The sequence below is a fragment of the Pan troglodytes genome, chromosome 11 (genome assembly GCF_028858775.2).
Source record: "Pan troglodytes isolate AG18354 chromosome 11, NHGRI_mPanTro3-v2.0_pri, whole genome shotgun sequence".
Taxonomy (NCBI): domain Eukaryota; kingdom Metazoa; phylum Chordata; class Mammalia; order Primates; family Hominidae; genus Pan; species Pan troglodytes.
This window is the reverse complement of record NC_072409.2, coordinates 110,507,865-110,523,009: the sequence shown is the minus strand read 5'-3', so window position 1 is coordinate 110,523,009 and position 15,145 is coordinate 110,507,865. Positions and strand designations below refer to the sequence as shown.

Here is a 15,145-nt window from a genome sequence, read left to right as displayed (position 1 = left end):
TGAAATAAATCCCTAACCTGATGGTCCCTGTATTTCTAATTTGTCTTTGGTAAATATACTTGAACTGAACCCAACCAGGAATTTAACATCATAAACCTACCAAACAGATTGAAAGATAACACAAAATTTGTGTTTACTGAACATCATCCAAATATTTCTTCTTCTAAGAAAAGCACTGTGTAAAATAATTTGAACCACCAGAACATATAAATATTATAAAAGTACGCAACCTTGTCTTTTCATCTTTATATCCTCCTTGAATAGTACAGAGGCTGGCATATTGTTATTGTTTAATAAGCATTGAATAAGTAAACCAGTATTATTCTCTTTGGGGTTCTATCCTTAACATAAACAAATGTGAAGACGCAAATTAGAAAACCAACATATTCAACTATGCTGCTATTCAACCATATGATGTAATTCTAACATATTTTTTCCAGAAACATTCTGAGGCACTGCTTTGTAAATTCATGCCTAAGTGTAAGGGTAAGTGTAGGAGAAGTGGGGTGTTGGGAAACTTTACCCTCAAAAACCCCAGAAACCAAGTTAGATAAGATCTTAAGATAGTTGGCTTAAAAATAAAAACATAATATTTTTACTTTAAAATTTTATTTTTTAAGGAAAAATAACTGCTACTGCTGGCCTTAATTATTACTATTATTTTGCCGGGACAGGTGGCCAATAGGGGAATTTAAGTCTTTCATTTTCAAATATACAAGCTTAGTGTTCCATTACCCAGTCTACACAAGACACAGGACTATAAGCTCAAGTCATAGAAACTATTGGAAGTCTATCAAAGACATAAAGAAATAAGAAAGGCAACAAGAATTTTAAATATAGGACGGGCTAGAAAAAAATATGTAGATTAGGTTATGCTTTTCTAGAAAACTGCATTAATTTGTTCACATTAAAACTCTGTCTAACACTATTTTGTTTTGCATGGCATTTAGAATGAGGTAAATATACAACAGAACAAACAAGAAAGTTAATAAAGCAATAGAGAGAATTTGTAATTAAGACTGTTAACCTCTAGCAAACTTCTATGGCCTGTAACCCAGAGAAAGATTAGAAATGACTACAATATACCAAATAAGCTTCACAGATGAACAGGAAGACTTTGTGTCAAAAAAACATTTTTTAAGCAGAGCCTTCCATCTAAAAACAATATATACTACTTATAAATAAAATAAACCAGCATTTTTTACTTTTGTTTGATGTAAATTTGTTAATTGTTATATGAGGAAAACGGGTATTCAAAAACCAATATCACCTTAATTTATGCTCCAGGTGAAGATAAGAGTTGTAGTTCTAAAATTTCTTTAAGGTTGTAATATCTATATCTGAAAGGTGACATCGATTTTTTTTATTTTATTTTTTCCTTCCCAAAGGCGGTGTCAAGGGTACATCAATTCTATTGTGGAAGCAACTTCTCTGTTGTAAAATCCATGTAACACACTGGAAAGTTCTTTTCTCTTTGGTCAACAGACACTTGTCTAATGTTTAGTGTGGATTTTTTTTTTCTAATTACCACAGTTACAGCAAAGTCTTACCCAAAAATTTAATTTGTAATTATCGCAGGTATGTAAAGCAGTTTGAGAGCATCAAATTCAATCTAAAATTGCTAGAAAACTTGTTACAGTTTAATAAACAATTACTTTAAATGTACATTTTTAGTGCTCCTGAATAATGCAGGTTTCTGTTAAATTTTAGAAAATCGTTTTAACAAAACCACGAACATACTATTATTTTGTTTGATTAGTGTCAACAGAAGGTAGAGATAGTATTCCCTCAAAAGAGTTTAACAGAGAAGAATGTAATGAAAGAACTCTGCACTCTCTGTGGACAGGGTTTAAGGTAACCTCAAGGGATGAAAAGGCACCCAGGGGCTGACAATTGCAGGAAACCATGAACTCTTTTAGGATAGAAGGGGAAGGGGAAGGAAACAGAATTAACCAGATCCAGCAACAGGTGGAGCTATTGAAGTGGTACTGCCTAAAAGGATCTGTGGCTTAGGAACCCACTGCCATAGCCAGACCACATACCTAAACTCACTGTCTCCCTACCCTCCAGACTCCTGCTGGGAACCACACTGGCTGATCCCCATCAGAAGCCAGAGGGCAAGGGAATCTGGGAAATGCAGTGTGGAGGGTCAGACTAAGAGTACAGGGCAGTGATGGACGAGGAAGAGCAGGGTATGGAGGAGCCAGGTGGGCAGGTTGTGGTAGGGCATCAAACAGAGAACGTTCAGGTCTCCACCCAACTTATGTCAAATAGTGATCTGAATCAGCATGACAGACTATTTTTAGAGTTCTTGTTTAAATCAGTTTCAAAATTTTTATAAAGTGTAAAAGTAGGACAGCAATATTAAGTCCTTAACGTTTTTTAAATTTAGGAAGAAATGATGGTTAGCACAAATCAGAATTAGTTGTAAAGTAAATACTAAGTATTGAAACAGAAGGCAAATGTCTTGACAAGAAAAAATTGAAAACAGAAATGAGCAAGGGGAATTAAAAACATAAAATAAAGAAACTTATAGAACAGACCAAACCCTAGCAGGAAAAATAGTATTCTCCCCTGGATAATAGGTAGTGGAAGGCTGGGTAGAAATAAGGTTTATTTTGCTGCATTTAATCATTATTGGTCTCAATGTAACAGATGGAAAGTGGCATTAGATAATTTTAAACAGACAGCAGATTGGAACAATTTATTTCACCAATACTAGGTGCTTTGTTATACAGCGAGTTGAGGGGTTGCTAAATGATTCTTTTTTTTTTTTTTTTTTTTTTTTTTGAGACGGAGTTTCGCTCTTGTTGCCCAAGCTGGAGTACAATGGTGTGATCTCCGCTCACTGCAACCTCTGCCTCCCAGGTTCAAGCGATTCTCCTACCTCAGCCTCCTGAGTAGCTGGGATTACAGGCACACGCCACCACTCCTGGCCAATTTTCTGTATTTTTAGTAGAAACAGGGTTTCACCAAGATAGCCAGGCTGGTCTCGAACTCCTGACCTCAGGTGATCCGCCTGCCTTGGCCTCCCAAAGTGCTGGGATTACAGGCATGAGCCACCACGCCCAGCCATGATTCTCATTCTTAATGGTGTACATTTTGAAGTGATTCATACTTCATAGTAAGGATAAAGGCAACGATAAGATTGTTCTACTAAAGCACAAGAAAACAATATCACCGTATTAACCAGAAGTTTAAAATTTAATCTCATTCTATGTTCTCTATTGAGTAAACTTCTATCCTGGAAGCAAATATTTTAGTGATGAGTATGAAGGGGAGGACCACAAAACAAAATGGTGGACTTCTTATTAATGGTTACAGATAAATCAACCCATGAGAAAATGGGCTCATGCACTTTTCTTCACATAAGATGAGAGAAGGAAATACCACTTCTATGGCCTCTGCCTGTTCATAGGTTCCCCCTCATCCTACAAGACTAATAGAAAAAGCAGAAGATTCAAATAAACACAATCAGAAATGTTAAGGGGGATACCACCACTGACCCCACAGAAATACAAACAACCATCAGAGAATACTATAAACACCTCTATGCAAATAAACTGGAAAATCTAGAAGAAACGGGTACATTCCTGGACACATACACCCTTCTCAAGACTGAACCAGGAAGAAGTTGAACCCCTGAATAGACAATGAGTTCTGAAATTGAGGCAGTAATGAACAGCCTACCAACCAAAAACAGCCCAGATCCTGATGGATTTACAGTTGAATTCTACCAGAAGTACAAAGAAGAGCTGGTACCATTTCTTCTGAAATGATTCCAAACAATTGAAAAGGAGGGACCACTCCCTAACTCATTCTACGAGGACAGCATCATCCCGATACCAAAACCTGGCAGAGATGCAACAAAAAAAAGAAAACTTCAGGCCAATATCCCTGATGAACATCGATGCAAAAATCCTCAATAAAATACTGGCAAGCCAAATCCAGCAGCACATCAAAAAGCTTATCCACCCCAATCAAGATGGCTCTATCCCCAGGATGGAAGGGTTGGTTCAACATACACAAATCAATAAATGTGACTCATTGCATAAACAGAACTAAAGACAAAAACAGATATAATTATCTCAATAGACGCAAAAAACACCTTTGATAAAATTCAACATTGCTTCATGTTAAAAACTCTTAATAAACTAAATATTGAAGGAACACACTTCAAAATAATAAGAGCCATTTATGACAAACCCACAGCCAATAGCATACTGAATGGGCAAAAGCTGGAAGCATTCCCCTTGAAAACCAGCACAAGACAAGGATGCCCTCTCTCACCACTCCTATTCAACATAGTGTTGGAAGTCCTAGCCAGGACAATCAGGCAAGAGAAAGAAATAAAGTGTATTCAAATAGGAAGAGAGGAGATCAAATTGTCTTTGTTTGCAGATGACATGACCCTATACCCCATTGACTCAGCGCAAAAGCTTCTTAAGTTGATAAGCAACTTCAGCAAAGTCTCAGGATGCAAAATCAATGTGCAGAAATCACAAGCATTCCTATACACCAACAATAGACAAGCAGAGAGCCAATCATGAATGAACTCCCATTCACAACTGCCACAAAGAGAATAAAATCCCTAGGAATACAGCTAACAAGGGAAGTGAAGGACCTCTTCTATGGGAACTACAAACCTCTGCTCAAGGAAATCAGAGAGGACACAAGCAGATGGATAGGAAGAATCAATAACGTAAAAATGGCCATACTGCCCAAAACAATTTATAGATTCAATGCTACTCCCATTAAATTACCATTGACATTCTTCACAGAATTAGAAAAAAGTATTTTAAAATTCATATGGAACCAAAAAAGAGCTCGCATAGCCAAGACAATCCTAAGCAAAAAGAACAAAGCTGGAGGAATCATGCTACCTGACTTCAAACTATGCTACAAGGTTACAGTAATCAAAACAGCATGGTACTGGTATTTTTAAAATAGACACATAAACCAATGGAACAGAATACATAACTCAGAAATGAAACTCATATCTACAACCATCTGATCTGTGACAAACCTGACAAAAACAAGCAATGGGGAAAGGACTCCCTATTTAATAAATGGTGCTGAGAGAGATGGTTAGCCATATGTAGAAAATTGAAACTGGATCCCTTCCTTACATCCTATAAAAGTTAACTCAAGATGGATTAAAGACTTAAATGTAAAACCCAGAACTATAAAAACCCTAGAAGAAAATCTAGGCAATACTATTTAGGACATAGGCATAGGCAAAGATTTTATGATGAAATTGCCAAAGGCAACTGCAACAAAAGCAAAAATTGACAAATGGGATCTAATTAAACTAAAGAGCTTCTGCACAGCAAATGAAACTATCATCAGAGGAAACAGAAAACCTACAGAATAGAAGAAAATTTTTGCAATCTATCCATCTGACAAAGGTCTAATATCCAGAATCTACACGGAACTTAAGAAAATTTACAAGAAAAAAACAAACAATCCCATCAAAAAGTGGGCAAAGAATATGAACAGACACTTCTCAAAAAAAGACATCCATGCATCCAACAAACATATGAAAAAAAGCTCAACATCACTGATCACTAGAGAAATGCAAATCGAAACCACAATGAGATACCATCTCACACCAGTCAGAATGGAAATTATTAAAAAATCAAGAAACAACAGATGCTGGCAGTATTGAGGTGAAATAGGAAAGCTTTTATACTGTTGGTGGTAATTTAAATTAGTTCAACCTTTGTGGAAGACAGTATGGCAATTTCTCAAAGATTTAGAACCGAAAATTGACCCAGCAATCCCATTACTGGGTATATACCCAAAGGATTATAAATCATTCTGTTATAAAGACATACACATACATATGTTCACTGCAGCACTATTCACAATAGCAAAGACATGGAATCAACCCAAATGCCCATCAATAACAGACTGGATAAAGAAAGTGTGGTACACATACACCATGGAATACTATGCAGCCATAAAAAGGAACAAGATCATGTCCTTTGCAGGGAAATGGATGAAGCTGGAAGCCATTATCCTCAACAAACTAACGCAGGAACAGAAAACCAAACACCACATGTTCTCTTATAAGTGGGAGGTGAACAATGAGAACACACGGAGACAGGGAGGGGAACAACATTCACTGGGGCCTGTTGGGGGAGGGTGGGCCAGGGGGAGAACATTAGGGAAAAGAGCTAATGCGTGCTGGGCTTAATACCTAGGTGATGGGTTGACAGGTGCAGCAAACCACCATGGTACACGTTTGCCTATGTAACAAACATGCACATCCTGTACATATACTCTGGAACTAATAAAAACCTACATATTGGCTACGACACACTACTCAGGTTATGGGTGCATTAAAATCTCAGAATTCACCACTATAGAATTCATCCACATAACCAAAAACCACTTGTACCCAAAAGCTATTGAAATTTTTAAAAATATTAAAAATAAAAATGAAGTTAAGGTATAAGGTCTACAGTTGCAGCTCTCACTGTGCTTTTTGTTTGTGTACATTATAGAATAAAATGTAATTGCAGAGTTTTTCAGGAAAGAAAAATCACCCATAGTCCCTCACTTTTATATTGCTTTTAAAACTTTGAGGTCTTCATGTATAAAATTTTCTCAAAGTAAATATTTCTTCAAATTAATATTTTTACTTTGGAGTACATAATTTTATTCTATAATTTGGCATCTAAAACATGTACAATGATTGACAATCAAATGAATGTTCCCATATATAACAAAAATTCAGAGGCTAAATGACAAAATTATCTTACCATAATAAATAAAATCCTAACCCAATGGCCCCATATTGCTAATTTGTCTTCAGTAAATCTACTTGAACTAAACCTACACATGAACTTAAACTAACATCACTAATTTTTCATACACACAAAGAAAACACCAAATTTGTGTTTATTGAACATAATCTAAATAGTTCTTCTTCCAAGAAAAGCACTATGTGATATAATTTGAAACACTTCAGAACATTTAATTATTATAGAACTTCTGAACCTTGTGTTTTTATCTTTATAACCTTATTGACTAGCACAGGGCCTGGCATATTGTCAGGGCTTTAAAAAGTGATGAGTAAATAAATTAGTATTACAATATTCTATTTGGGGTTCTATCCGTAACATAAACATGTCTGATTACACCTCTAGGCAGCATTATAATGTTGTTCTTACAAATTTTTCAAAAAAAAAAAAATTCTGAAACATTGCTTTGCAAATCCACACCTAAAGTGATATCTCAAGAATAGGAGAAGTGGAGAATTTGGAGACTTTACCCTAAAAACCCTAGGAACCAAGTTAGATAGGATCTTGAAATAATTGGCTTAAAAATAGTAACATTTGACCTTAAAACCATAATTCTAAAAGAAAAGCAAAATGCTATTGCCACTCTTAATTGCATCTGTAACTATGTGTGTGTGTGTCTGTGTGTGTATGACTGATATTAGCATTTAATACTGCCATTTTCAAGTACTACAAAGGTTTAGTGTTTCATTGCCTAATCTGTATATAGACAACTCTATTGTAAGTCCAGGACATGGAATTTAACAGAAGCCCACCAAAGACATGTAGAAATTTTCTCTGAGGGAATAACTGGTCTAAATTTGGAGGGGCAAGAGAAAAAGTTTTATTTTAGATTATATTTTGCTATAAAATCATATTATCTTGTTCACACTGAAAGTGGCTTTCGAACTGTGAAATGGGCAGAGGTTGGAAGAGTGTGGAGGGCTCAGAGGAAGACAGAAGGATGACGGAAAGTTGGATCTTCCTAAAGACTTGCTGAATGGTTGTGACCCAAATGCTGATAGTGATATGGACAGAGATGGCCAGGTGGATGAGGTCTCAGATGGAAATGAAAAACCTATGGGAAGTGGAGCAGTCACTTCTGTTAAGCTTTAGCAAAGAGCCTGGCTGCACCGTGCCCCTGCCAAGGGATATGCACAACTTCGAGCTTGAGAGTGATGATTTACGGTATCTGGTGGAAGAAATTTCTAACCAGCAAAACATTTGAGATGTAGACTGGCTGCTTCTAGCAGCCTAGGCTCATATGTACAAGCAAAGAAATGACCTAAAACTGGAACTTATATTTAAAAGGGAGCATAAAAGTTTACAAAATTTGTAGCATAGCCATGTGGTAGAAAAGAAAAGCCCATTTCTGGGTGAAGAATTCAAGCAGGCTGCATCAATTTGCATAAGTAAAGACGAGCCAAGTCTAATAGTCAAGACAATAAAGAAAAGGCCTTGGAGACATTTCAGAGACCTTTGCAGCAGCCCCTCCCATCACAGGCCCAGAGGCCTAAGAGGACAGAATGGTTTCCTGGGCCAGGCCCAGAGCCCCACTTCCCTGCACAGCCTTGGGACACTGTTTCCCCACATCATAGTCACTCCAGCTCCAGCTTCAGGTCAGATACAGCTCAGATACAGATACAGCTCTGGTCACTGCTTCAGAGGGTGCAATCTGTAAGTCTTGGCAGCTTCCATGTGATGCTAAGCCTGTGAGTATGCAGCAGATAAGAGCTGAGGCTTGGGAGCCTCTTCCTAGATTTTGCAGGATGTATGGAGAAGTCTGGATGTCCAGGCAGAAGCCTACTACAGGGGGAGATTCCTCATGGAGAACCTCTATTAGAGCAGTACAGAGGGGAAATATGGGGTTGAAGCCCCCACAAAGATTCCACTGGGGCACTGTGATGGTTAATACTGAGTGTCAACTTGATTGGATTGAATGATGCAAAGTATTAATCCTGGGTATATCTGTGAGGGTGTTGCCAAAGGAGATTAACATTTAAGTCAGTGGGTTGGGGAAGGCAGATCCACCCTTAATCTGGATGGGCACCATCTAATCAGCTGCCAGTGAATATAAAGCAGGCAGAAAGACGTGAAAAGGTTAGACTGGCATATCCTCCTGGCCTACATCTTTCTCCTGTGCTGGATGCTTCCTGACCTTGAACATCGGACTCCAAGTTCTTCAATTTTGGAACTCGGACTGGCTATCCTTGCTCCTTAGCCTGCAGATGGCCTATTGTGCGACCTTGTGATCATGTGAGTTAATACTTAATAAACTCCCCTTTATATATATACCCAGAGTGGTAGATCCACTGACAGCTTAGACCCTGCTCCTGGAAAAGCCACAGACACTCAACACCAGCCCATCAGAGCAGTAGTGGGGGCTGAACCTTGCAAAGCCACAGGGGTGGAGCTGCCCAAAGCCTGGGGAGCCCATCCCTCACACCAGTGTGTGCTGGATGTGGGACATGAAGTCCAAGAAGATCAGTTTGGAGCTTTAAGGTTTAATGACTGCCCTGCTGGGTTTTAGATGCATGGGGCCTGTAGCCCCTTTATTTTGGCCAAATTCTCCTATTTGGAATGAGAGTGTTTACCCAGTGTATCTTGGAATACCTCCATTGTATCTTGGAATAATGAAATTCTAACTTTTTTTTCCAAAAACATTCTAAGGCATGGCTTTTCAAATTCTTTTCTAAAAACAAGCATAGGAGAAGTGGGACCTGGAGAAATTTTTACCTTTAAAAACCCTAGAAACCAAGCATATAAGATGATAAAAATGATTGCTTTTAAAATAATAAAATAATATTTTGACTTTAAAACTTTATTTTTAAAAGCAAGAAAAATTGCTATTACTGGCCTTAATTGTACCTATTCATTTTTCTATTTGTGACTGAAATAAGCATTTAAGGTGATCATTTTCAAGTATAAAAGTTTACACTACATTATACAATCTGTGCAATCAACCTCACTATAAACTCAACACATAGAAGTTAACAGAAGTGGGTGGGCACAGTGGCTCATGCCTGTAATCCCGGCACTTTGGGAGGCTGAGTCAAGTGGATCACTTGAGGTCAGGAGTTTAAGACCAGCCTAGGCAACATGGTGAAACCCCATCTATACTAAAAAAAAGTTCAAAAATTAGCTGACATGCTCACTTGAACCCAGGAGGCAGAGGTTGCAGTGAGCAGTGGGCCAAGATCGTGCCACTGCACATCAGCCTGGGTAACAGAGCGAGACTCTGTCTCAAAAAAAAAAAAAAAAAAGAAAAAAGAAAGAAAAAAGAAAAAGAAATTAACAGAAGTCACCAAAATCATGTTGAAATCATAATTAAGGCAATAAGCAGTTTAAGCAGGCAGGGTTGGGAAAATTATGTTTTAGATTATGCTTCTCTATAAAAATGAATTAATTTGTTCATACTGAAACTTTGTCTAACACTATTGTCTGTTGCATAGCTCTTCGAATAAGGCAGATCCACAGTAGAAAATTAAAACGTTTCACTTCTAGTACAGGTTTATGGCCTGTACCACAGAGAAAGATTAGAAATGGCATCAGTATATCAAATAAGCGTTTACAAATGAACAATAAAATTTTGTCTCCATTTTTTAAAGCACAGCCTTTTACCTTGAGACCAATACACAACACTCTAGATGAAATAAATCAGCATTATTTACTTCAGCTTGATATAATATTAATTGTTATATGGCTAAATAAAATGGGTATTTGTATGATAATATTTAGCTTAACTTACTCTCTGGTTATGTATATAATGAAACTAGAGACGAAAGAAAAAATGGAGTAGTCATCATGAACAAATAAGAGAAAAGAAAGCAGATAAGAAAAGATGGAAACAGGCCAGTTGCGGCGGCTCACGCCTGTAATCCCAACACTTTGGGAGGCCGAGGCAGGTGGACCACCTGAGGTCGGGAGTTTGAGATCAGCCTGGCCAATATGGTGAAACCCCGTCTCTACTAAAAATACAAAAATTAGCCGGGCCATGGTGGCATGCGTCTATAATCCCAGCTACTCAGGAGGCAGAGGCAGGAGAATCACTTGAACCTGGGAGGCAGAGGTTGCAGTGAGCCAAGGTTATGCCGCTGCACTCCAGCCTGGGAGACAGAGCAAGACCCTGTTTCAAAAAAAAAAAAGAAAAGAAAAGAGGGAAACACTACTGAGCATCTACTCTGCTACATGAACCAATTCTTGGGTATCCTTCTCCCCATCTTAGAGACGAAGAAGCCAGATTCAGAGAGCCTGTGTCACTTATCCATGGTCACTGAACCAGTAAGTGATAGAGTCAGGTTCGGACACAGGTATGTGTGACTCCAAAGCCTGTGAACCTCCAAGTGCACACAAAGAAGAATGAATCCACAGCCCTCAGTAGCCATACCATGACGTTAAGCCACTGCTAACACATCCTCTTGCTGGCTAGGTAAGAAATCCAACTATAAGAATATATTTCCAATTACTGACAAGAAATTACAGTTTTAAATTTAACTTAAAATTTCATTTTTTCTTTAGTTTAGCCTACAGTTTATTTATAAGCTTCTGGAAGACATTAAAGTAGACTTAAACAAATGGAAAAACATTTCCTATTCTTGAATAAAATGACTCAATAGTTCTTCACAAATAAACTTATAAGTTAATACAATCCCAATTAAAAATATCAACAGACTATTTTATACTTGGGCATGTTGATACTAAAATTTCTGTGGAAAATCAAACATGAAAGATTATCCAAGAAAACATTGAAAAAGAAAAACTACAATGGTATAGTAGCCTCAACAAGCATTAAACCATACTAAAAAGTGTCTATAATTAAAACATTACAATACTAGTACATGACTAGACAAACTGACCAGTGAATTAGAGTGTCCAGAAACAAATGCAAGTACATACAGAGACTTAGTATGTGATACAGGTAGTATCTCAACTCACTGGGGGTAAAGATAGACTTCTTAATAAGTGGTATAGGTACCACAAGGTAGCCGTCTGAAAAAGATAAAACTAGATCCCTATCTCATATCATATATGAGAATAAACCCCAAATGGATTTGGAATCTAAATGTCAATAAATGAAGCTATACAAGTTGCTATGGTTTGAATGTGTCCCCCCAAAGTTCATGTGTTGGAAACTTAATCCTTTATCCTCATGAATGAATAAATGCTGGCTCTGCCCTCATGAACAAATTAATGTCCCTATCATGAGAGTAGGTTTGTTATCATGGCTTTGTTATAAAACCAAGCTTTCTTGGGCTTGCTCGCTCTGTCTTACCATGTGATGCTTCCTGCCATGTCCTGATGCAGAAGGAAGGAGACTTCCCAGCCTCTAGAACCATGAGCTAAATCAATCTCTATTCTTTATAAATCACCCAGTCTGTATATTGGATTATAGCAACAGAAAATGAACGAAGACAAAAGTACCACAGGAAACAAGGATAACTGTGGTATAGGGAAAAGCTTTCTACATCAAGAATCAAAATGTAGAGTAAATAAAATATTGGTAACTTGACCACATAAAACTAAACTTTTTTTCATGGTGTAAAAATTTTTAAACCACCGTAAACAAGTGACAATCTGAGATAAAATATTAGGAAGATATATCCATAGACAAGAGGCCAATACTCCTAATATTCAAAGAACACTTGAGGGACAGTAGACAAGAGCCCAATAAACAGAAAATTCACAAAAAAACAAGATATATAAATGGCCCTCAAATGTGAGAAAATGTTCAAACTCACTCATAATTAAAGAAAAGCAAATTAAAGCAAGACTGAGATACCACTTCTTGCTTGTCAGGCTAGCAAAAACTAAAAAGCAAGACAACATACTTTGTCGGTGAGACTTTGGGAAAATAGCCACTTTCAAATTGATAAACCCTTCTGAAGAGAAACGTAGCACTATCTAACAAGTACTTGCCTTTAACTCAGCAATCTCAACTCTAAAAATCTACCCTGAAGATACACCTCCAACAATATAAAAATATGAAAGAACAAAGTTATTCATTGAAGCACTGTTTGTAATAGCAAAATATTGGAAATAACCTAAGTACCTGGGGTGGGCAGAATAATGGGACCTCAGAGAAGCCCATGTCTAATCCTCAGAACCTGTGAATGTATCTCCTTACATGGCAAAAAAGGACTTTGTAGATCTGACTCAGCTCAGGATTTTAAGATGGGAAGAGAAGAGTATCCTGTATTATCCAGGCCCAGTGTAATCACAAGGGTCCTAAAAGTGAAAGATGGAGGCAAGAGAGTCAGAATTAGAGAGAAATGAAGATGCCATGCTGCTAGCTTAAATGTGGAGGAAGGGCCCATGAGCCAAGGAATGCAGGCAGCCTCTAGAAACTAAAAAAGGCAAGGAAAGAGGTTTTCTCCTAGACCCTCCAGAAGAAATGCAGCCCCCCTCACATCTTGATTTTTATCCATTGAGAACCATTTCAAACTTCTGGCCTTCAGAAATATAAGATAAACAATTTTATGTTGTTTTAAATCACTAAGTTTGTGATAATTTGTTATAGCAATAGAAAACTAATACAGTGTACATACATCATTTGAATAAATTTTGATATAGCTACACAATAAAATTCTATGCAACCATTTTTTTAAATGATAAAGATCTCTATGAATTGATTTGGAGTGGTTTCCAGGATACACTGCTAAATGAAAAATGCAAAGTAAACAATGTATCAATGATATGCTACCCTTCACACATGAGAGAAGGGGGCATAAGAAAATACTCATATAGCTATTAACTGTACCAAATCAATGTAGGAAGGACAAACCAAAGATTTATCTTGGTTAAGAGATTAAACACCTATAGAGGAAGGGTGGGAACAGGGTATTATAAAGAGGAGGGGGAATGGGAATGAGTTAATAGGGAGAAAGAGGAAGAACATTTCTTGGACTGTATCTTTTTTGTTTGTTTAAGACGGAGTCTCGCTCTGTCACCCAGGCTGGAGTGCAATGGTGCAATCTCACCTCACTGCAACTTCCACTTCCCAGATTCAAGCGATTCTGCTGCCTCAGCCTCCCAAGTAGCTGGTATTACAGGCACCTGCCACCACACCCAGCTAATTTTTGTATTTTTAGTAGAGACGGAGGTTTCACCATGTTGGGCAGGCTGGTCTCAAATTCCTGACTTCAGGTGATCTGCCTACCTCGGCCTCCCAAAGTGGTGGGATTACAGGCATGAGCTACCGTGAATGTATCTTTTTATATAGCTTTGACTATTAGAACCATAGCAATGTTTCATATACTCCTCAGCCCTATAATTAATTAAAACCAACCAGATGTGGAGAGAATATAAAGTATAACAAATAAATCCAACTGCATTACAAGTCAATAAACTAACACTGAAGGAGCCGGGAGAAACTAACCTTATTAACTTAGGAAAACAATATTTTGACTGGATACTGTGAAGACAAAAAGAACATGCAAATAACGTCCTCTAGTTATTGAATCTGTTTCTCACAGGGGTACGTATTGGCAACTCTAAAACTATTTTACATGTCTACTGGGATTGAAGTGAATATAGTGTAAGTGTCTCAGTACCTGAGGAAAAAAAACTTATGAATGAAGAAAGGGAAAGAGCTAGAATGAAATGTGTCACACTGGATTGGAAATATAAGTGTCAATATGAACTTCTGGTTTAGAAAATATACACAGATTGGTAGATATAGAAATAAATACAGATGTGTGTCTATGCATGGGTTCATATACATACATGTCTTCGCTAAGAGGACAATCATCATAACAGTAAGCATACCCAGAGCCCAGGTCTTGATTTCCAAATATCATTCTCTGACAAAAGGAACCAGGACTCCATGAAGAAGTCATTAATTCCAGGCCTGGAGCAGGAACAATATAAGATAAGCCTGGCATATATTGTGATCACAGAAAAGAAGCAGGTACTCAAAAAAGGATGGGTTCTATTAAAAAGATATAGACAGGAAATGGAAGTTGGTCAAAGTCAAGGCTGAAACAATCTGAGCCGCAAAATAATGATGGTACTAGTTTATAACCCATAGAGTAAAATGTCCACGAAAACATATTCATATAAATAATTGGATAAATAAACACACAAAGAAGGGACAGCTCTTCCAATTAACAAACACAGATGAAATGAAGTAAATAAAAAAATCACTATTAGGCAAACCTCAGAGTAATAACTGTTGCATGTAAGATCCCACCAATGAAAGATGAAATCAGTGGGCAAAAGTTCAAGAAGAAGCAGAATATTAACAAAGTCTCAAAGTATCTCCTCAAAGATATTTATCAATTAGAAAGAAAAAATAGTAACTTTACAGTGTATATAAACTTGATGGATACAACCTTAACCAAGTGATCAAGGTTAACACCACT

General features: G+C 37.3%; 1 protein-coding gene across 4 annotated transcripts in view; it reads right to left on the bottom strand.

Moving 5' to 3' along the window:
• The window catches only part of PLGRKT (plasminogen receptor with a C-terminal lysine), a 74,994-nt gene that overhangs the window by 39,149 nt on the left and 20,700 nt on the right, over positions 1–15,145 (bottom strand). The gene's annotated exons all lie outside the window — the stretch shown is intronic.